Genomic DNA, 26,597 nt, shown 5'->3' on the forward strand with positions numbered 1-26,597 from the left:
TCATTTGTATTGAACTAATCATACTTTTTATATTTTTATCGTTAAGTTCACATTATTTTACATCTAAAACACGTCTTTACAATACATTTGGGTGAATATAAAAGGTCGTAAAAAAATTTTGAAATACAGGTGATGAATCCGCTAAATATCGTCTTAAGTCATTTCTATTAAACTAATCATACTTTTTATATTTTTAACGTTAAGTTCACATTATTTTACATCTAAAACACGTGTTTACAATACATTTGGGTGAATACAAAAAATAGAAAAAAAATTTGGTAAAAAATGGTGATAATTCCGCTAAATATCGTTTAAAGTCATTTGTATTGAACTAATCATACTTTTTATATTTTTATCGTTAAGTTCACATTATTTTACATCTAAAACACGTATTTACAATACATTTGGGTGAATACAAAAAATAGAAAAAAAATTTGGGAAAAAATTTGTTAAAAAATGGTGATAATTCCGCTAAATATCGTTTAAAGTCATTTGTATTGAACTAATCATACTTTTTATATTTTTATCGTTAAGTTCACATTATTTTACATCTAAAACACGTCTTTACAATACATTTGGGTGAATATAAAAGGTCGTAAAAAAATTTTGAAATACAGGTGATGAATCCGCTAAATATCGTCTTAAGTCATTTCTATTAAACTAATCATACTTTTTATATTTTTAACGTTAAGTTCACATTATTTTACATCTAAAACACGTATTTACAATACATTTGGGTGAATACAAAAAAAAGAAAAAAAATTTGGTAAAAAATGGTGATAATTCCGCAAAATATCGTTTAAAGTCATTTGTATTGAACTAATCATACTTTTTATATTTTTATCGTTAAGTTCACATTATTTTACATCTAAAACACGTATTTACAATACATTTGGGTGAATAAAAAAAATAGAAAAAAAATTTGGGAAAAAATTGGGTAAAAAATGGTGATAATTCCGCTAAATATCGTTTAAAGTCATTTGTATTGAACTAATCATACTTTTTAAATTTTTATCGTTAAGTTCACATTATTTTATATCTAAAACACGTCTTTACAATACATTTGGGTGAATATAAAAGGTCGTAAAAAAATTTTGAAATACAGGTGATGAATCCGCTAAATATCGTCTTAAGTCATTTCTATTAAACTAATCATACTTTTTATATTTTTAACGTTAAGTTCACATTATTTTACATCTAAAACACGTATTTACAATACATTTGGGTGAATACAAAAAATAGAAAAAAAATTTGGGAAAAAATGGTGATAATTCCGCTAAATATCGTTTAAAGTCATTTGTATTGAACTAATCATACTTTTTATATTTTTATCGTTAAGTTCACATTATTTTACATCTAAAACACGTCTTTACAATACATTTTGGTGAATATAAAAGGTCGTAAAAAAATTTTGAAATACAGGTGATGAATCCGCTAAATATCGTCTTAAGTCATTTCTATTAAACTAATCATACTTTTTATATTTTTAACGTTAAGTTCACATTATTTTACATCTAAAACACGTATTTACAATACATTTGGGTGAATAAAAAAAATAGAAAAAAAATTTGGGAAAAAATTGGGTAAAAAATGGTGATAATTCCGCTAAATATCGTTTAAAGTCATTTGTATTGAACTAATCATACTTTTTAAATTTTTATCGTTAAGGTCACATTATTTTACATCTAAAACAAGTCTTTACAATACATTTGGGTGAATATAAAAGGTCGTAAAAAAATTTTGAAATACAGGTGATGAATCCGCTAAATATCGTCTTAAGTCATTTCTATTAAACTAATCATACTTTTTATATTTTTAACGTTAAGTTCACATTATTTTACATCTAAAACACGTATTTACAATACATTTGGGTGAATACAAAAAATAGAAAAAAAATTTGGGAAAAAATGGTGATAATTCCGCTAAATATCGTTTAAAGTCATTTGTATTGAACTAATCATACTTTTTATATTTTTATCGTTAAGTTCACATTATTTTACATCTAAAACACGTCTTTACAATACATTTGGGTGAATATAAAAGGTCGTAAAAAAATTTTGAAATACAGGTGATGAATCCGCTAAATATCGTCTTAAGTCATTTCTATTAAACTAATCATACTTTTTATATTTTTATCGTTAAGTTCACATTATTTTACATCTAAAACACGTATTAACAATACATTTGGGTGAATACAAAAAATAGAAAAAAAATTTGGGAAAAAATTTGGTAAAAAATGGTGATAATTCCGCTAAATATCGTTTAAAGTCATTTGTATTGAACTAATCATACTTTTTATATTTTTATCGTTAAGTTCACATAATTTTACATCTAAAACACGTCTTTACAATACATTTGGGTGAATATAAAAGGTCGTAAAAAAATTTTGAAATACAGGTGATGAATCCGCTAAATATCGTCTTAAGTCATTTCTATTAATTTAATCATACTTTTTATATTTTTAACGTTAAGTTCACATTATTTTACATCTAATACACGTGTTTACAATACATTTGGGTGAATACAAAAAATAGAAAAAAAATTTGGTAAAAAATGGTAATAATTCCGCTAAATATCGTTTAAAGTCATTTGTATTGAACTAATCATACTTTTTATATTTGTATCGTTAAGTTCACATTATTTTACATCTAAAACACGTATTTACAATACATTTGGGTGAATACAAAAAATAGAAAAAAAATTTGGGAAAAAATTTGGTAAAAAATGGTGATAATTCCGCTAAATATCGTTTAAAGTCATTTGTATTGAACTAATCATACTTTTTATATTTTTATCGTTAAGTTCACATTATTTTACATCTAAAACACGTCTTTACAATACATTTGGGTGAATATAAAAGGTCGTAAAAAAATTTTGAAATACAGGTGATGAATCCGCTAAATATCGTCTTAAGTCATTTCTATTAAACTAATCATACTTTTTATATTTTTAACGTTAAGTTCACATTATTTTACATCTAAAACACGTATTTACAATACATTTGGGTGAATACAAAAAAAAGAAAAAAAATTTGGGAAAAAATTTGGTAAAAAATGGTGATAATTCCGCAAAATATCGTTTAAAGTCATTTGTATTGAACTAATCATACTTTTTATATTTTTATCGTTAAGTTCACATTATTTTACATCTAAAACATGTATTTACAATACATTTGGGTGAATACAAAAAATAGAAAAAAAATTTGGGAAAAAATGGTGATAATTCCGCTAAATATCGTTTAAAGTCATTTGTATTGAACTAATCATACTTTTTATATTTTTATCGTTAAGTTCACATTATTTTACATCTAAAACACGTCTTTACAATACATTTGGGTGAATATAAAAGGTCGTAAAAAAATTTTGAAATACAGGTGATGAATCCGCTAAATATCGTCTTAAGTCATTTCTATTAAACTAATCATACTTTTTATATTTTTAACGTTAAGTTCACATTATTTTACATCTAAAACACGTGTTTACAATACATTTGGGTGAATACAAAAAATAGAAAAAAAATTTGGTAAAAAATGGTGATAATTCCGCTAAATATCGTCTTAAGTCATTTCTATTAAACTAATCATACTTTTTATATTTTTATCGTTAAGTTCACATTATTTTACATCTAAAACACGTCTTTACAATACATTTCGGTGAATATAAAAGGTCGTAAAAAAGTTTTGAAATACAGGTGATGAATCCGCTAAATATCGTCTTAAGTCATTTCTATTAAACTAATCATACTTTTTATATTTTTAACGTTAAGTTCACATTATTTTACATCTAAAACACGTGTTTACAATACATTTGGGTGAATACAAAAAAAAGAAAAAAAATATGGTAAAAAATGGTGATAATTCCGCTAAATATCATTTAAAGTCATTTGTATTGAACTAATCATACTTTTTATATTTTTATCGTTAAGTTCACATTATTTTACATCTAAAACACGTATTTACAATCCATTTGGGTGAATACAAAAAATAGAAAAAAAATTTGGGAAAAAATTTGGTAAAAAATGGTGATAATTCCGCTAAATATCGTTTAAAGTCATTTGTATTGAACTAATCATACTTTTTATATTTTTATCGTTAAGTTCACATTATTTTACATCTAAAACACGTCTTTACAATACATTTGGGTGAATATAAAAGGTCGTAAAAAAATTTTGAAATACAGGTGATGAATACGCTAAATATCGTCTTAAGTCATTTCTATTAAACTAATCATACTTTTTATATTTTTAACGTTAAGTTCACATTATTTTACATCTAAAACACGTGTTTACAATACATTTGGGTGAATACAAAAAATAGAAAAAAAATTTGGTAAAAAATGGTGATAATTCCGCTAAATATCGTTTAAAGTCATTTGTATTGAACTAATCATACTTTTTAAATTTTTATCGTTAAGTTCACATTATTTTACATCTAAAACACGTCTTTACAATACATTTGGGTGAATATAAAAGGTCGTAAAAAAATTTTGAAATACAGGTGATGAATCCGCTAAATATCGTCTTAAGTCATTTCTATTAAACTAATCATACTTTTTATATTTTTAACGTTAAGTTCACATTATTTTACATCTAAAACACGTGTTTACAATACATTTGGGTGAATACAAAAAATAGAAAAAAAATTTGGTAAAAAATGGTGATAATTCCGCTAAATATCGTTTAAAGTCATTTGTATTGAACTAATCATACTTTTTATATTTTTATCGTTAAGTTCACATTATTTTACATCTAAAACACGTCTTTACAATACATTTGGGTGAATATAAAAGGTCGTAAAAAAATTTTGAAATACAGGTGATGAATCCGCTATATATCGTCTTAAGTCATTTCTATTAAACTAATCATACTTTTTATATTTTTAACGTTAAGTTCACATTATTTTACATCTAAAACACGTGTTTACAATACATTTGGGTGAATACAAAAAATAGAAAAAAAATTTGGTAAAAAATGGTGATAATTCCGCTAAATATCGTTTAAAGTCATTTGTATTGAACTAATCATTCATTTTTATATTTTTATCGTTAAGTTCACATTATTGTACATCTAAAACACGTTTTTTTTGCAATACATTTGGGTGAATACAAAAAATAGAAAAAAAATTTGGGAAAAAATTTGTTAAATAATGGTGATAATTCCGCTAAATATCGTTTAAAGTCATTTGTATTGAACTAATCATACTTTTTATATTTTTATCGTTAAGTTCACATTATTTTACATCTAAAACACGTCTTTACAATACATTTGGGTGAATATAAAAGGTCGTAAAAAAATTTTGAAATACAGGTGATGAATCCGCTAAATATCGTCTTAAGTCATTTCTATTAAACTAATCATACTTTTTATATTTTTAACGTTAAGTTCACATTATTTTACATCTAAAACACGTATTTACAATACATTTGGGTGAATACAAAAAAAAGAAAAAAAATTTGGGAAAAAATTTGGTAAAAAATGGTGATAATTCCGCAAAATATCGTTTAAAGTCATTTGTATTGAACTAATCATACTTTTTATATTTTTATCGTTAAGTTCACATTATTTTACATCTAAAACATGTATTTACAATACATTTGGGTGAATAAAAAAAATAGAAAAAAAATTTGGGAAAAAATTGGGTAAAAAATGGTGATAATTCCGCTAAATATCGTTTAAAGTCATTTGTATTGAACTAATCATACTTTTTATATTTTTATCGTTAAGTTCACATTATTTTACATCTAAAACACGTCTTTACAATACATTTGGGTGAATATAAAAGGTCGTAAAAAAATTTTGAAATACAGGTGATGAATACGCTAAATATCGTCTTAAGTCATTTCTATTAAACTAATCATACTTTTTATATTTTTAACGTTAAGTTCACATTATTTTACATCTAAAACACGTGTTTACAATACATTTGGGTGAATACAAAAAATAGAAAAAAAATTTGGTAAAAAATGGTGATAATTCCGCTAAATATCGTTTAAAGTCATTTGTATTGAACTAATCATACTTTTTATATTGTTATCGTTAAGTTCACATTATTTTACATCTAAAACACGTCTTTACAATACATTTGGGTGAATATAAAAGGTCGTAAAAAAATTTTGAAATACAGGTGATGAATCCGCTAAATATCGTCTTAAGTCATTTCTATTAAACTAATCATACTTTTTATATTTTTAACGTTAAGTTCACATTATTTTACATCTAAAACACGTGTTTACAATACATTTGGGTGAATACAAAAAATAGAAAAAAAATTTGGTAAAAAATGGTGATAATTCCGCTAAATATCGTTTAAAGTCATTTGTATTGAACTAATCATACTTTTTATATTTTTATCGTTAAGTTCACATTATTTTACATCTAAAACACGTCTTTACAATACATTTGGGTGAATATAAAAGGTCGTAAAAAAATTTTGAAATACAGGTGATGAATCCGCTATATATCGTCTTAAGTCATTTCTATTAAACTAATCATACTTTTTATATTTTTAACGTTAAGTTCACATTATTTTACATCTAAAACACGTGTTTACAATACATTTGGGTGAATACAAAAAATAGAAAAAAAATTTGGTAAAAAATGGTGATAATTCCGCTAAATATCGTTTAAAGTCATTTGTATTGAACTAATCATTCATTTTTATATTTTTATCGTTAAGTTCACATTATTGTACATCTAAAACACGTTTTTTTTGCAATACATTTGGGTGAATACAAAAAATAGAAAAAAAATTTGGGAAAAAATTTGTTAAATAATGGTGATAATTCCGCTAAATATCGTTTAAAGTCATTTGTATTGAACTAATCATACTTTTTATATTTTTATCGTTAAGTTCACATTATTTTACATCTAAAACACGTCTTTACAATACATTTGGGTGAATATAAAAGGTCGTAAAAAAATTTTGAAATACAGGTGATGAATCCGCTAAATATCGTCTTAAGTCATTTCTATTAAACTAATCATACTTTTTATATTTTTAACGTTAAGTTCACATTATTTTACATCTAAAACACGTATTTACAATACATTTGGGTGAATACAAAAAAAAGAAAAAAAATTTGGGAAAAAATTTGGTAAAAAATGGTGATAATTCCGCAAAATATCGTTTAAAGTCATTTGTATTGAACTAATCATACTTTTTATATTTTTATCGTTAAGTTCACATTATTTTACATCTAAAACACGTCTTTACAATACATTTGGGTGAATACAAAAAATAGAAAAAAAATTTGGGAAAAAATTTGGTAAAAAATGGTGATAATTCCGCTAAATATCGTTTAAAGTCATTTGTATTGAACTAATCATACTTTTTATATTTTTATCGTTAAGTTCACATTATTTTACATCTAAAACACGTCTTTACAATACATTTGGGTGAATATAAAAGGTCGTAAAAAAATTTTGAAATACAGGTGATGAATACGCTAAATATCGTCTTAAGTCATTTCTTTTAAACTAATCATACTTTTTATATTTTTAACGTTAAGTTCACATTATTTTACATCTAAAACACGTGTTTACAATACATTTGGGTGAATACAAAAAATAGAAAAAAAATTTGGTAAAAAATGGTGATAATTCCGCTAAATATCGTTTAAAGTCATTTGTATTGAACTAATCATACTTTTTATATTTTTATCGTTAAGTTCACATTATTTTACATCTAAAACACGTCTTTACAATACATTTGGGTGAATATAAAAGGTCGTAAAAAAATTTTGAAATACAGGTGATGAATCCGCTAAATATCGTCTTAAGTCATTTCTATTAAACTAATCATACTTTTTATATTTTTAACGTTAAGTTCACATTATTTTACATCTAAAACACGTGTTTACAATACATTTGGGTGAATACAAAAAATAGAAAAAAAATTTGGTAAAAAATGGTGATAATTCCGCTAAATATCGTTTAAAGTCATTTGTATTGAACTAATCATACTTTTTATATTTTTATCGTTAAGTTCACATTATTTTACATCTAAAACACGTCTTTACAATACATTTGGGTGAATATAAAAGGTCGTAAAAAAATTTTGAAATACAGGTGATGAATCCGCTATATATCGTCTTAAGTCATTTCTATTAAACTAATCATACTTTTTATATTTTTAACGTTAAGTTCACATTATTTTACATCTAAAACACGTGTTTACAATACATTTGGGTGAATACAAAAAATAGAAAAAAAATTTGGTAAAAAATGGTGATAATTCCGCTAAATATCGTTTAAAGTCATTTGTATTGAACTAATCATTCATTTTTATATTTTTATCGTTAAGTTCACATTATTGTACATCTAAAACACGTTTTTTTTGCAATACATTTGGGTGAATACAAAAAATAGAAAAAAAATTTGGGAAAAAATTTGTTAAATAATGGTGATAATTCCGCTAAATATCGTTTAAAGTCATTTGTATTGAACTAATCATACTTTTTATATTTTTATCGTTAAGTTCACATTATTTTACATCTAAAACACGTCTTTACAATTCATTTGGGTGAATATAAAAGGTCGTAAAAAAATTTTGAAATACAGGTGATGAATCCGCTAAATATCGTCTTAAGTCATTTCTATTAAACTAATCATACTTTTTATATTTTTAACGTTAAGTTCACATTATTTTACATCTAAAACACGTATTTACAATACATTTGGGTGAATACAAAAAAAAGAAAAAAAATTTGGGAAAAAATTTGGTAAAAAATGGTGATAATTCCGCAAAATATCGTTTAAAGTCATTTGTATTGAACTAATCATACTTTTTATATTTTTATCGTTAAGTTCACATTATTTTACATCTAAAACACGTATTTACAATACATTTGGGTGAATACAAAAAAAAGAAAAAAAATTTGGGAAAAAATTTGGTAAAAAATGGTGATAATTCCGCAAAATATCGTTTAAAGTCATTTGTATTGAACTAATCATACTTTTTATATTTTTATCGTTAAGTTCACATTATTTTACATCTAAAACATGTATTTACAATACATTTGGGTGAATAAAAAAAATAGAAAAAAAATTTGGGAAAAAATTGGGTAAAAAATGGTGATAATTCCGCTAAATATCGTTTAAAGTCATTTGTATTGAACTAATCATACTTTTTATATTTTTATCGTTAAGTTCACATTATTTTACATCTAAAACACGTCTTTACAATACATTTGGGTGAATATAAAAGGTCGTAAAAAAATTTTGAAATACAGGTGATGAATACGCTAAATATCGTCTTAAGTCATTTCTTTTAAACTAATCATACTTTTTATATTTTTAACGTTAAGTTCACATTATTTTACATCTAAAACACGTGTTTACAATACATTTGGGTGAATACAAAAAATAGAAAAAAAATTTGGTAAAAAATGGTGATAATTCCGCTAAATATCGTTTAAAGTCATTTGTATTGAACTAATCATACTTTTTATATTTTTATCGTTAAGTTCACATTATTTTACATCTAAAACACGTCTTTACAATACATTTGGGTGAATATAAAAGGTCGTAAAAAAATTTTGAAATACAGGTGATGAATCCGCTAAATATCGTCTTAAGTCATTTCTATTAAACTAATCATACTTTTTATATTTTTAACGTTAAGTTCACATTATTTTACATCTAAAACACGTGTTTACAATACATTTGGGTGAATACAAAAAATAGAAAAAAAATTTGGTAAAAAATGGTGATAATTCCGCTAAATATCGTTTAAAGTCATTTGTATTGAACTAATCATACTTTTTATATTTTTATCGTTAAGTTCACATTATTTTACATCTAAAACACGTCTTTACAATACATTTGGGTGAATATAAAAGGTCGTAAAAAAATTTTGAAATACAGGTGATGAATCCGCTAAATATCGTCTTAAGTCATTTCTATTAAACTAATCATACTTTTTATATTTTTAACGTTAAGTTCACATTATTTTACATCTAAAACACGTGTTTACAATACATTTGGGTGAATACAAAAAATAGAAAAAAAATTTGGTAAAAAATGGTGATAATTCCGCTAAATATCGTTTAAAGTCATTTGTATTGAACTAATCATACTTTTTATATTTTTATCGTTAAGTTCACATTATTTTACATCTAAAACACGTCTTTACAATACATTTGGGTGAATATAAAAGGTCGTAAAAAAATTTTGAAATACAGGTGATGAATCCGCTATATATCGTCTTAAGTCATTTCTATTAAACTAATCATACTTTTTATATTTTTAACGTTAAGTTCACATTATTTTACATCTAAAACACGTGTTTACAATACATTTGGGTGAATACAAAAAATAGAAAAAAAATTTGGTAAAAAATGGTGATAATTCCGCTAAATATCGTTTAAAGTCATTTGTATTGAACTAATCATTCATTTTTATATTTTTATCGTTAAGTTCACATTATTGTACATCTAAAACACGTTTTTTTTGCAATACATTTGGGTGAATACAAAAAATAGAAAAAAAATTTGGGAAAAAATTTGTTAAATAATGGTGATAATTCCGCTAAATATCGTTTAAAGTCATTTGTATTGAACTAATCATACTTTTTATATTTTTATCGTTAAGTTCACATTATTTTACATCTAAAACACGTCTTTACAATTCATTTGGGTGAATATAAAAGGTCGTAAAAAAATTTTGAAATACAGGTGATGAATCCGCTAAATATCGTCTTAAGTCATTTCTATTAAACTAATCATACTTTTTATATTTTTAACGTTAAGTTCACATTATTTTACATCTAAAACACGTATTTACAATACATTTGGGTGAATACAAAAAAAAGAAAAAAAATTTGGGAAAAAATTTGGTAAAAAATGGTGATAATTCCGCAAAATATCGTTTAAAGTCATTTGTATTGAACTAATCATACTTTTTATATTTTTATCGTTAAGTTCACATTATTTTACATCTAAAACATGTATTTACAATACATTTGGGTGAATAAAAAAAATAGAAAAAAAATTTGGGAAAAAATTGGGTAAAAAATGGTGATAATTCCGCTAAATATCGTTTAAAGTCATTTGTATTGAACTAATCATACTTTTTATATTTTTATCGTTAAGTTCACATTATTTTACATCTAAAACACGTCTTTACAATACATTTGGGTGAATATAAAAGGTCGTAAAAAAATTTTGAAATACAGGTGATGAATACGCTAAATATCGTCTTAAGTCATTTCTTTTAAACTAATCATACTTTTTATATTTTTAACGTTAAGTTCACATTATTTTACATCTAAAACACGTGTTTACAATACATTTGGGTGAATACAAAAAATAGAAAAAAAATTTGGTAAAAAATGGTGATAATTCCGCTAAATATCGTTTAAAGTCATTTGTATTGAACTAATCATACTTTTTATATTTTTATCGTTAAGTTCACATTATTTTACATCTAAAACACGTCTTTACAATACATTTGGGTGAATATAAAAGGTCGTAAAAAAATTTTGAAATACAGGTGATGAATCCGCTAAATATCGTCTTAAGTCATTTCTATTAAACTAATCATACTTTTTATATTTTTAACGTTAAGTTCACATTATTTTACATCTAAAACACGTGTTTACAATACATTTGGGTGAATACAAAAAATAGAAAAAAAATTTGGTAAAAAATGGTGATAATTCCGCTAAATATCGTTTAAAGTCATTTGTATTGAACTAATCATTCATTTTTATATTTTTATCGTTAAGTTCACATTATTGTACATCTAAAACACGTTTTTTTTGCAATACATTTGGGTGAATACAAAAAATAGAAAAAAAATTTGGGAAAAAATTTGTTAAATAATGGTGATAATTCCGCTAAATATCGTTTAAAGTCATTTGTATTGAACTAATCATACTTTTTATATTTTTATCGTTAAGTTCACATTATTTTACATCTAAAACACGTCTTTACAATTCATTTGGGTGAATATAAAAGGTCGTAAAAAAATTTTGAAATACAGGTGATGAATCCGCTAAATATCGTCTTAAGTCATTTCTATTAAACTAATCATACTTTTTATATTTTTAACGTTAAGTTCACATTATTTTACATCTAAAACACGTATTTACAATACATTTGGGTGAATACAAAAAAAAGAAAAAAAATTTGGGAAAAAATTTGGTAAAAAATGGTGATAATTCCGCAAAATATCGTTTAAAGTCATTTGTATTGAACTAATCATACTTTTTATATTTTTATCGTTAAGTTCACATTATTTTACATCTAAAACACGTCTTTACAATACATTTGGGTGAATACAAAAAATAGAAAAAAAATTTGGGAAAAAATTTGGTAAAAAATGGTGATAATTCCGCTAAATATCGTTTAAAGTCATTTGTATTGAACTAATCATACTTTTTATATTTTTATCGTTAAGTTCACATTATTTTACATCTAAAACACGTCTTTACAATACATTTGGGTGAATATAAAAGGTCGTAAAAAAATTTTGAAATACAGGTGATGAATACGCTAAATATCGTCTTAAGTCATTTCTTTTAAACTAATCATACTTTTTATATTTTTAACGTTAAGTTCACATTATTTTACATCTAAAACACGTGTTTACAATACATTTGGGTGAATACAAAAAATAGAAAAAAAATTTGGTAAAAAATGGTGATAATTCCGCTAAATATCGTTTAAAGTCATTTGTATTGAACTAATCATACTTTTTATATTTTTATCGTTAAGTTCACATTATTTTACATCTAAAACACGTCTTTACAATACATTTGGGTGAATATAAAAGGTCGTAAAAAAATTTTGAAATACAGGTGATGAATCCGCTAAATATCGTCTTAAGTCATTTCTATTAAACTAATCATACTTTTTATATTTTTAACGTTAAGTTCACATTATTTTACATCTAAAACACGTGTTTACAATACATTTGGGTGAATACAAAAAATAGAAAAAAAATTTGGTAAAAAATGGTGATAATTCCGCTAAATATCGTTTAAAGTCATTTGTATTGAACTAATCATACTTTTTATATTTTTATCGTTAAGTTCACATTATTTTACATCTAAAACACGTCTTTACAATACATTTGGGTGAATATAAAAGGTCGTAAAAAAATTTTGAAATACAGGTGATGAATCCGCTATATATCGTCTTAAGTCATTTCTATTAAACTAATCATACTTTTTATATTTTTAACGTTAAGTTCACATTATTTTACATCTAAAACACGTGTTTACAATACATTTGGGTGAATACAAAAAATAGAAAAAAAATTTGGTAAAAAATGGTGATAATTCCGCTAAATATCGTTTAAAGTCATTTGTATTGAACTAATCATTCATTTTTATATTTTTATCGTTAAGTTCACATTATTGTACATCTAAAACACGTTTTTTTTGCAATACATTTGGGTGAATACAAAAAATAGAAAAAAAATTTGGGAAAAAATTTGTTAAATAATGGTGATAATTCCGCTAAATATCGTTTAAAGTCATTTGTATTGAACTAATCATACTTTTTATATTTTTATCGTTAAGTTCACATTATTTTACATCTAAAACACGTCTTTACAATTCATTTGGGTGAATATAAAAGGTCGTAAAAAAATTTTGAAATACAGGTGATGAATCCGCTAAATATCGTCTTAAGTCATTTCTATTAAACTAATCATACTTTTTATATTTTTAACGTTAAGTTCACATTATTTTACATCTAAAACACGTATTTACAATACATTTGGGTGAATACAAAAAAAAGAAAAAAAATTTGGGAAAAAATTTGGTAAAAAATGGTGATAATTCCGCAAAATATCGTTTAAAGTCATTTGTATTGAACTAATCATACTTTTTATATTTTTATCGTTAAGTTCACATTATTTTACATCTAAAACATGTATTTACAATACATTTGGGTGAATAAAAAAAATAGAAAAAAAATTTGGGAAAAAATTGGGTAAAAAATGGTGATAATTCCGCTAAATATCGTTTAAAGTCATTTGTATTGAACTAATCATACTTTTTATATTTTTATCGTTAAGTTCACATTATTTTACATCTAAAACACGTCTTTACAATACATTTGGGTGAATATAAAAGGTCGTAAAAAAATTTTGAAATACAGGTGATGAATACGCTAAATATCGTCTTAAGTCATTTCTTTTAAACTAATCATACTTTTTATATTTTTAACGTTAAGTTCACATTATTTTACATCTAAAACACGTGTTTACAATACATTTGGGTGAATACAAAAAATAGAAAAAAAATTTGGTAAAAAATGGTGATAATTCCGCTAAATATCGTTTAAAGTCATTTGTATTGAACTAATCATACTTTTTATATTTTTATCGTTAAGTTCACATTATTTTACATCTAAAACACGTCTTTACAATTCATTTGGGTGAATATAAAAGGTCGTAAAAAAATTTTGAAATACAGGTGATGAATCCGCTAAATATCGTCTTAAGTCATTTCTATTAAACTAATCATACTTTTTATATTTTTAACGTTAAGTTTACATTATTTTACATCTAAAACACGTATTTACAATACATTTGGGTGAATACAAAAAAAAGAAAAAAAATTTGGGAAAAAATTTGGTAAAAAATGGTGATAATTCCGCAAAATATCGTTTAAAGTCATTTGTATTGAACTAATCATACTTTTTATATTTTTATCGTTAAGTTCACATTATTTTACATCTAAAACATGTATTTACAATACATTTGGGTGAATAAAAAAAATAGAAAAAAAATTTGGGAAAAAATTGGGTAAAAAATGGTGATAATTCCGCTAAATATCGTTTAAAGTCATTTGTATTGAACTAATCATACTTTTTATATTTTTATCGTTAAGTTCACATTATTTTACATCTAAAACACGTCTTTACAATACATTTGGGTGAATATAAAAGGTCGTAAAAAAATTTTGAAATACAGGTGATGAATCCGCTAAATATCGTCTTAAGTCATTTCTATTAAACTAATCATACTTTTTATATTTTTAACGTTAAGTTCACATTATTTTACATCTAAAACACGTGTTTACAATACATTTGGGTGAATACAAAAAATAGAAAAAAAATTTGGTAAAAAATGGTGATAATTCCGCTAAATATCGTTTAAAGTCATTTGTATTGAACTAATCATACTTTTTATATTTTTATCGTTAAGTTCACATTATTTTACATCTAAAACACGTCTTTACAATACATTTGGGTGAATATAAAAGGTCGTAAAAAAATTTTGAAATACAGGTGATGAATCCGCTATATATCGTCTTAAGTCATTTCTATTAAACTAATCATACTTTTTATATTTTTAACGTTAAGTTCACATTATTTTACATCTAAAACACGTGTTTACAATACATTTGGGTGAATACAAAAAATAGAAAAAAAATTTGGTAAAAAATGGTGATAATTCCGCTAAATATCGTTTAAAGTCATTTGTATTGAACTAATCATTCATTTTTATATTTTTATCGTTAAGTTCACATTATTGTACATCTAAAACACGTTTTTTTTGCAATACATTTGGGTGAATACAAAAAATAGAAAAAAAATTTGGGAAAAAATTTGTTAAATAATGGTGATAATTCCGCTAAATATCGTTTAAAGTCATTTGTATTGAACTAATCATACTTTTTATATTTTTATCGTTAAGTTCACATTATTTTACATCTAAAACACGTCTTTACAATTCATTTGGGTGAATATAAAAGGTCGTAAAAAAATTTTGAAATACAGGTGATGAATCCGCTAAATATCGTCTTAAGTCATTTCTATTAAACTAATCATACTTTTTATATTTTTAACGTTAAGTTCACATTATTTTACATCTAAAACACGTATTTACAATACATTTGGGTGAATACAAAAAAAAGAAAAAAAATTTGGGAAAAAATTTGGTAAAAAATGGTGATAATTCCGCAAAATATCGTTTAAAGTCATTTGTATTGAACTAATCATACTTTTTATATTTTTATCGTTAAGTTCACATTATTTTACATCTAAAACATGTATTTACAATACATTTGGGTGAATAAAAAAAATAGAAAAAAAATTTGGGAAAAAATTGGGTAAAAAATGGTGATAATTCCGCTAAATATCGTTTAAAGTCATTTGTATTGAACTAATCATACTTTTTATATTTTTATCGTTAAGTTCACATTATTTTACATCTAAAACACGTCTTTACAATACATTTGGGTGAATATAAAAGGTCGTAAAAAAATTTTGAAATACAGGTGATGAATACGCTAAATATCGTCTTAAGTCATTTCTTTTAAACTAATCATACTTTTTATATTTTTAACGTTAAGTTCACATTATTTTACATCTAAAACACGTGTTTACAATACATTTGGGTGAATACAAAAAATAGAAAAAAAATTTGGTAAAAAATGGTGATAATTCCGCTAAATATCGTTTAAAGTCATTTGTATTGAACTAATCATACTTTTTATATTTTTATCGTTAAGTTCACATTATTTTACATCTAAAACACGTCTTTACAATACATTTGGGTGAATATAAAAGGTCGTAAAAAAATTTTGAAATACAGGTGATGAATCCGCTAAATATCGTCTTAAGTCATTTCTATTAAACTAATCATACTTTTTATATTTTTAACGTTAAGTTCACATTATTTTACATCTAAAACACGTGTTTACAATACATTTGGGTGAATACAAAAAATAGAAAAAAAATTTGGTAAAAAATGGTGATAATTCCGCTAAATATCGTTTAAAGTCATTTGTATTGAACTAATCATTCATTTTTATATTTTTATCGTTAAGTTCACATTATTGTACATCTAAAACACGTTTTTTTTGCAATACATTTGGGTGAATACAAAAAATAGAAAAAAAATTTGGGAAAAAATTTGTTAAATAATGGTGATAATTCCGCTAAATATCGTTTAAAGTCATTTGTATTGAACTAATCATACTTTTTATATTTTTATCGTTAAGTTCACATTATTTTACATCTAAAACACGTCTTTACAATTCATTTGGGTGAATATAAAAGGTCGTAAAAAAATTTTGAAATACAGGTGATGAATCCGCTAAATATCGTCTTAAGTCATTTCTATTAAACTAATCATACTTTTTATATTTTTAACGTTAAGTTTACATTATTTTACATCTAAAACACGTATTTACAATACATTTGGGTGAATACAAAAAAAAGAAAAAAAATTTGGGAAAAAATTTGGTAAAAAATGGTGATAATTCCGCAAAATATCGTTTAAAGTCATTTGTATTGAACTAATCATACTTTTTATATTTTTATCGTTAAGTTCACATTATTTTACATCTAAAACATGTATTTACAATACATTTGGGTGAATAAAAAAAATAGAAAAAAAATTTGGGAAAAAATTGGGTAAAAAATGGTGATAATTCCGCTAAATATCGTTTAAAGTCATTTGTATTGAACTAATCATACTTTTTATATTTTTATCGTTAAGTTCACATTATTTTACATCTAAAACACGTCTTTACAATACATTTGGGTGAATATAAAAGGTCGTAAAAAAATTTTGAAATACAGGTGATGAATACGCTAAATATCGTCTTAAGTCATTTCTTTTAAACTAATCATACTTTTTATATTTTTAACGTTAAGTTCACATTATTTTACATCTAAAACACGTGTTTACAATACATTTGGGTGAATACAAAAAATAGAAAAAAAATTTGGTAAAAAATGGTGATAATTCCGCTAAATATCGTTTAAAGTCATTTGTATTGAACTAATCATACTTTTTATATTTTTATCGTTAAGTTCACATTATTTTACATCTAAAACACGTCTTTACAATACATTTGGGTGAATATAAAAGGTCGTAAAAAAATTTTGAAATACAGGTGATGAATCCGCTAAATATCGTCTTAAGTCATTTCTATTAAACTAATCATACTTTTTATATTTTTAACGTTAAGTTCACATTATTTTACATCTAAAACACGTGTTTACAATACATTTGGGTGAATACAAAAAATAGAAAAAAAATTTGGGAAAAAATTTGTTAAATAATGGTGATAATTCCGCTAAATATCGTTTAAAGTCATTTGTATTGAACTAATCATACTTTTTATATTTTTATCGTTAAGTTCACATTATTTTACATCTAAAACACGTCTTTACAATTCATTTGGGTGAATATAAAAGGTCGTAAAAAAATTTTGAAATACAGGTGATGAATCCGCTAAATATCGTCTTAAGTCATTTCTATTAAACTAATCATACTTTTTATATTTTTAACGTTAAGTTCACATTATTTTACATCTAAAACACGTATTTACAATACATTTGGGTGAATACAAAAAAAAGAAAAAAAATTTGGGAAAAAATTTGGTAAAAAATGGTGATAATTCCGCAAAATATCGTTTAAAGTCATTTGTATTGAACTAATCATACTTTTTATATTTTTATCGTTAAGTTCACATTATTTTACATCTAAAACATGTATTTACAATACATTTGGGTGAATAAAAAAAATAGAAAAAAAATTTGGGAAAAAATTGGGTAAAAAATGGTGATAATTCCGCTAAATATCGTTTAAAGTCATTTGTATTGAACTAATCATACTTTTTATATTTTTATCGTTAAGTTCACATTATTTTACATCTAAAACACGTCTTTACAATACATTTGGGTGAATATAAAAGGTCGTAAAAAAATTTTGAAATACAGGTGATGAATACGCTAAATATCGTCTTAAGTCATTTCTTTTAAACTAATCATACTTTTTATATTTTTAACGTTAAGTTCACATTATTTTACATCTAAAACACGTGTTTACAATACATTTGGGTGAATACAAAAAATAGAAAAAAAATTTGGTAAAAAATGGTGATAATTCCGCTAAATATCGTTTAAAGTCATTTGTATTGAACTAATCATACTTTTTATATTTTTATCGTTAAGTTCACATTATTTTACATCTAAAACACGTCTTTACAATACATTTGGGTGAATATAAAAGGTCGTAAAAAAATTTTGAAATACAGGTGATGAATCCGCTAAATATCGTCTTAAGTCATTTCTATTAAACTAATCATACTTTTTATATTTTTAACGTTAAGTTCACATTATTTTACATCTAAAACACGTGTTTACAATACATTTGGGTGAATACAAAAAATAGAAAAAAAATTTGGTAAAAAATGGTGATAATTCCGCTAAATATCGTTTAAAGTCATTTGTATTGAACTAATCATTCATTTTTATCGTTAAGTTCACATTATTGTACATCTAAAACACGTTTTTTTTGCAATACATTTGGGTGAATACAAAAAATAGAAAAAAAATTTGGGAAAAAATTTGTTAAATAATGGTGATAATTCCGCTAAATATCGTTTAAAGTCATTTGTATTGAACTAATCATACTTTTTATATTTTTATCGTTAAGTTCACATTATTTTACATCTAAAACACGTCTTTACAATTCATTTGGGTGAATATAAAAGGTCGTAAAAAAATTTTGAAATACAGGTGATGAATCCGCTAAATATCGTCTTAAGTCATTTCTATTAAACTAATCATACTTTTTATATTTTTAACGTTAAGTTCACATTATTTTACATCTAAAACACGTATTTACAATACATTTGGGTGAATACAAAAAAAAAGAAAAAAAATTTGGGAAAAAATTTGGTAAAAAATGGTGATAATTCCGCAAAATATCGTTTAAAGTCATTTGTATTGAACTAATCATACTTTTTATATTTTTATCGTTAAGTTCACATTATTTTACATCTAAAACACGTCTTTACAATACATTTGGGTGAATACAAAAAATAGAAAAAAAATTTGGGAAAAAATTTGGTAAAAAATGGTGATAATTCCGCTAAATATCGTTTAAAGTCATTTGTATTGAACTAATCATACTTTTTATATTTTTATCGTTAAGTTCACATTATTTTACATCTAAAACACGTCTTTACAATACATTTGGGTGAATATAAAAGGTCGTAAAAAAATTTTGAAATACAGGTGATGAATACGCTAAATATCGTCTTAAGTCATTTCTTTTAAACTAATCATACTTTTTATATTTTTAACGTTAAGTTCACATTATTTTACATCTAAAACACGTGTTTACAATACATTTGGGTGAATACAAAAAATAGAAAAAAAATTTGGTAAAAAATGGTGATAATTCCGCTAAATATCGTTTAAAGTCATTTGTATTGAACTAATCATACTTTTTATATTTTTATCGTTAAGTTCACATTATTTTACATCTAAAACACGTCTTTACAATACATTTGGGTGAATATAAAAGGTCGTAAAAAAATTTTGAAATACAGGTGATGAATCCGCTAAATATCGTCTTAAGTCATTTCTATTAAACTAATCATACTTTTTATATTTTTAACGTTAAGTTCACATTATTTTACATCTAAAACACGTGTTTACAATACATTTGGGTGAATACAAAAAATAGAAAAAAAATTTGGTAAAAAATGGTGATAATTCCGCTAAATATCGTTTAAAGTCATTTGTATTGAACTAATCATACTTTTTATATTTTTATCGTTAAGTTCACATTATTTTACATCTAAAACACGTCTTTACAATACATTTGGGTGAATATAAAAGGTCGTAAAAAAATTTTGAAATACAGGTGATGAATCCGCTATATATCGTCTTAAGTCATTTCTATTAAACTAATCATACTTTTTATATTTTTAACGTTAAATTCACATTATTTTACATCTAAAACACGTGTTTACAATACATTTGGGTGAATACAAAAAATAGAAAAAAAATTTGGTAAAAAATGGTGATAATTCCGCTAAATATCGTTTAAAGTCATTTGTATTGAACTAATCATTCATTTTTATATTTTTATCGTTAAGTTCACATTATTGTACATCTAAAACACGTTTTTTTTGCAATACATTTGGGTGAATACAAAAAATAGAAAAAAAATTTGGGAAAAAATTTGTTAAATAATGGTGATAATTCCGCTAAATATCGTTTAAAGTCATTTGTATTGAACTAATCATACTTTTTATATTTTTATCGTTAAGTTCACATTATTTTACATCTAAAACACGTCTTTACAATTCATTTGGGTGAATATAAAAGGTCGTAAAAAAATTTTGAAATACAGGTGATGAATCCGCTAAATATCGTCTTAAGTCATTTCTATTAAACTAATCATACTTTTTATATTTTTAACGTTAAGTTCACATTATTTTACATCTAAAACACGTATTTACAATACATTTGGGTGAATACAAAAAAAAGAAAAAAAATTTGGGAAAAAATTTGGTAAAAAATGGTGATAATTCCGCAAAATATCGTTTAAAGTCATTTGTATTGAACTAATCATACTTTTTATATTTTTATCGTTAAGTTCACATTATTTTACATCTAAAACATGTATTTACAATACATTTGGGTGAATAAAAAAAATAGAAAAAAAATTTGGGAAAAAATTGGGTAAAAAATGGTGATAATTCCGCTAAATATCGTTTAAAGTCATTTGTATTGAACTAATCATACTTTTTATATTTTTATCGTTAAGTTCACATTATTTTACATCTAAAACACGTCTTTACAATACATTTGGGTGAATATAAAAGGTCGTAAAAAAATTTTGAAATACAGGTGATGAATACGCTAAATATCGTCTTAAGTCATTTCTTTTAAACTAATCATACTTTTTATATTTTTAACGTTAAGTTCACATTATTTTACATCTAAAACACGTGTTTACAATACATTTGGGTGAATACAAAAAATAGAAAAAAAATTTGGTAAAAAATGGTGATAATTCCGCTAAATATCGTTTAAAGTCATTTGTATTGAACTAATCATACTTTTTATATTTTTATCGTTAAGTTCACATTCTTTTACATCTAAAACACGTCTTTACAATACATTTGGGTGAATATAAAAGGTCGTAAAAAAATTTTGAAATACAGGTGATGAATCCGCTATATATCGTCTTAAGTCATTTCTATTAAACTAATCATACTTTTTATATTTTTAACGTTAAGTTCACATTATTTTACATCTAAAACACGTGTTTACAATACATTTGGGTGAATACAAAAAATAGAAAAAAAATTTGGTAAAAAATGGTGATAATTCCGCTAAATATCGTTTAAAGTCATTTGTATTGAACTAATCATACTTTTTATATTTTTATCGTTAAGTTCACATTATTGTACATCTAAAACACGTATTTACAATACATTTGGGTGAATACAAAAAATAGAAAAAAAATTTGGGAAAAAATTTGTTAAATAATGGTGATAATTCCGCTAAATATCGTTTAAAGTCATTTGTATTGAACTAATCATACTTTTTATATTTTTATCGTTAAGTTCACATTATTTTACATCTAAAACACGTCTTTACAATACATTTGGGTGAATATAAAAGGTCGTAAAAAAATTTTGAAATACAGGTGATGAATCCGCTAAATATCGTCTTAAGTCATTTCTATTAAACTAATCATACTTTTTATATTTTTAACGTTAAGTTCACATTATTTTACATCTAAAACACGTATTTACAATACATTTGGGTGAATACAAAAAAAAGAAAAAAAATTTGGGAAAAAATTTGGTAAAAAATGGTGATAATTCCGCAAAATATCGTTTAAAGTCATTTGTATTGAACTAATCATACTTTTTATATTTTTATCGTTAAGTTCACATTATTTTACATCTAAAACATGTATTTACAATACATTTGGGTGAATAAAAAAAATAGAAAAAAAATTTGGGAAAAAATTGGGTAAAAAATGGTGATAATTCCGCTAAATATCGTTTAAAGTCATTTGTATTGAACTAATCATACTTTTTAAATTTTTATCGTTAAGTTCACATTATTTTATATCTAAAACACGTCTTTACAATACATTTGGGTGAATATAAAAGGTCGTAAAAAAATTTTGAAATACAGGTGATGAATCCGCTAAATATCGTCTTAAGTCATTTCTATTAAACTAATCATACTTTTTATATTCTTAACGTTAAGTTCACATTATTTTACATCTAAAACACGTATTTACAATACATTTGGGTGAATACAAAAAATAGAAAAAAAATTTGGGAAAAAATGGTGATAATTCCGCTAAATATCGTTTAAAGTCATTTGTATTGAACTAATCATACTTTTTATATTTTTATCGTTAAGTTCACATTATTTTACACCTAAAACACGTCTTTACAATACATTTGGGTGAATATAAAAGGTCGTAAAAAAATTTTGAAATACAGGTGATGAATCCGCTATATATCGTCTTAAGTCATTTCTATTAAACTAATCATACTTTTTATATTTTTAACGTTAAGTTCACATTATTTTACATCTAAAACACGTGTTTACAATACATTTGGGTGAATACAAAAAATAGAAAAAAAATTTGGTAAAAAATGGTGATAATTCCGCTAAATATCGTTTAAAGTCATTTGTATTGAACTAATCATACTTTTTATATTTCTATCGTTAAGTTCACATTATTGTACACCTAAAACACGTATTTACAATACATTTGGGTGAATACAAAAAATAGAAAAAAAATTTGGGAAAAAATTTGTTAAATAATGGTGATAATTCCGCTAAATATCGTTTAAAGTCATTTGTATTGAACTAATCATACTTTTTATATTTTTATCGTTAAGTTCACATTATTTTACATCTAAAACACGTCTTTACAATACATTTGGGTGAATATAAAAGGTCGTAAAAAAATTTTGAAATACAGGTGATGAATCCGCTAAATATCGTCTTAAGTCATTTCTATTAAACTAATCATACTTTTTATATTTTAAACGTTAAGTTCACATTATTTTACATCTAAAACACGTATTTACAATACATTTGGGTGAATACAAAAAATAGAAAAAAAATATGTTAAAAAATGGTGATAATTCCGCTAAATATCATTTAAAGTCATTTGTATTGAACTAATCATACTTTTTATATTTTTATCGTTAAGTTCACATTATTTTGCATCTAAAACACGTATTTACAATACATTTGGGTGAATACAAAAAATAGAAAAAAAATTTGGGAAAAAATTTGGTAAAAAATGGTGATAATTCCGCTAAATATCGTTTAAAGTCATTTGTATTGAACTAATCATACTTTTTATATTTTTATCGTTAAGTTCACATTATTGTACATCTAAAACACGTATTTACAATACATTTGGGTGAATACAAAAAATAGAAAAAAAATTTGGGAAAAAATTTGTTAAATAATGGTGATAATTCCGCTAAATATCGTTTAAAGTCATTTGTATTGAACTAATCATACTTTTTATATTTTTATCGTTAAGTTCACATTATTTTACATCTAAAACACGTCTTTACAATACATTTGGGTGAATATAAAAGGTCGTAAAAAAATTTTGAAATACAGGTGATGAATCCGCTAAATATCGTCTTAAGTCATTTCTATTAAACTAATCATACTTTTTATATTTTTAACGTTAAGTTCACATTATTTTACATCTAAAACACGTATTTACAATACATTTGGGTGAATACAAAAAATAGAAAAAAAATTTGGGAAAAAATGGTGATAATTCCGCTAAATATCGTTTAAAGTCATTTGTATTGAACTAATCATACTTTTTATATTTTTATCGTTAAGTTCACATTATTTTACATCTAAAACACGTCTTTACAATACATTTGGGTGAATATAAAAGGTCGTAAAAAAATTTTGAAATACAGGTGATGAATCCGCTAAATATCGTCTTAAGTCATTTCTATTAAACTAATCATACTTTTTATATTTTTAACGTTAAGTTCACATTATTTTACATCTAAAACACGTGTTTACAATACATTTGGGTGAATACAAAAAATAGAAAAAAAATATGTTAAAAAATGGTGATAATTCCGCTAAATATCGTTTAAAGTCATTTGTATTGAACTAATCATACTTTTTATATTTTTATCGTTAAGTTCACATTATTTTACATCTAAAACACGTATTTACAATACATTTGGGTGAATACAAAAAAAAGAAAAAAAATTTGGGAAAAAATTTGGTAAAAAATGGTGATAATTCCGCAAAATATCGTTTAAAGTCATTTCTATTAAACTAATCATACTTTTTATATTTTTAACGTTAAGTTCACATTATTTTACATCTAAAACACGTATTTACAATACATTTGGGTGAATACAAAAAATAGAAAAAAAATATGTTAAAAAATGGTGATAATTCCGCTAAATATCATTTAAAGTCATTTGTATTGAACTAATCATACTTTTTATATTTTTATCGTTAAGTTCACATTATTTTACATCTAAAACACGTATTTACAATACATTTGGGTGAATACAAAAAATAGAAAAAAAATTTGGGAAAAAATTTGGTAAAAAATGGTGATAATTCCGCTAAATATCGTTTAAAGTCATTTGTATTGAACTAATCATACTTTTTATATTTTTATCGTTAAGTTCACATTATTTTACATCTAAAACACGTCTGTACAATACATTTGGGTGAATATAAAAGGTCGTAAAAAAATTTTGAAATACAGGTGATGAATCCGCTAAATATCGTCTTAAGTCATTTCTATTAAACTAATCATACTTTTTATATTTTTAACGTTAAGTTCACATTATTTTACATCTAAAACACGTGTTTACAATACATTTGGGTGAATACAAAAAATAGAAAAAAAATTTGGTAAAAAATGGTGATAATTCCGCTAAATATCGTTTAAAGTCATTTGTATTGAACTAATCATACTTTTTATATTTTTATCGTTAAGTTCACATTATTTTACATCTAAAACACGTCTTTACAATACATTTGGGTGAATATAAAAGGTCGTAAAAAAATTTTGAAATACAGGTGATGAATCCGCTATATATCGTCTTAAGTCATTTCTATTAAACTAATCATACTTTTTATATTTTTAACGTTAAGTTCACATTATTTTACATCTAAAACACGTGTTTACAATACATTTGGGTGAATACAAAAAATAGAAAAAAAATTTGGTAAAAAATGGTGATAATTCCGCTAAATATCGTTTAAAGTCATATGTATTGAACTAATCATACTTTTTATATTTTTATCGTTAAGTTCACATTATTGTACATCTAAAACACGTATTTACAATACATTTGGGTGAATACAAAAAATAGAAAAAAAATTTGGGAAAAAATTTGTTAAATAATGGTGATAATTCCGCTAAATATCGTTTAAAGTCATTTGTATTGAACTAATCATACTTTTTATATTTTTATCGTTAAGTTCACATTATTTTACATCTAAAACACGTCTTTACAATACATTTGGGTGAATATAAAAGGTCGTAAAAAAATTTTGAAATACAGGTGATGAATCCGCTAAATATCGTCTTAAGTCATTTCTATTAAACTAATCATACTTTTTATATTTTTAACGTTAAGTTCACATTATTTTACATCTAAAACACGTGTTTACAATACATTTGGGTGAATACAAAAAATAGAAAAAAAATTTGGTAAAAAATGGTGATAATTCCGCTAAATATCATTTAAAGTCATTTGTATTGAACTAATCATACTTTTTATATTTTTATCGTTAAGTTCACATTATTTTACATCTAAAACACGTATTTACAATACA

Source organism: Diuraphis noxia, unplaced genomic scaffold, assembly GCF_037042655.1.
Source record: "Diuraphis noxia isolate RWA-SAM2 unplaced genomic scaffold, SU_Dnox_SAM2 contig0003, whole genome shotgun sequence".
Classification (NCBI taxonomy): Eukaryota; Metazoa; Arthropoda; class Insecta; order Hemiptera; family Aphididae; genus Diuraphis; species Diuraphis noxia.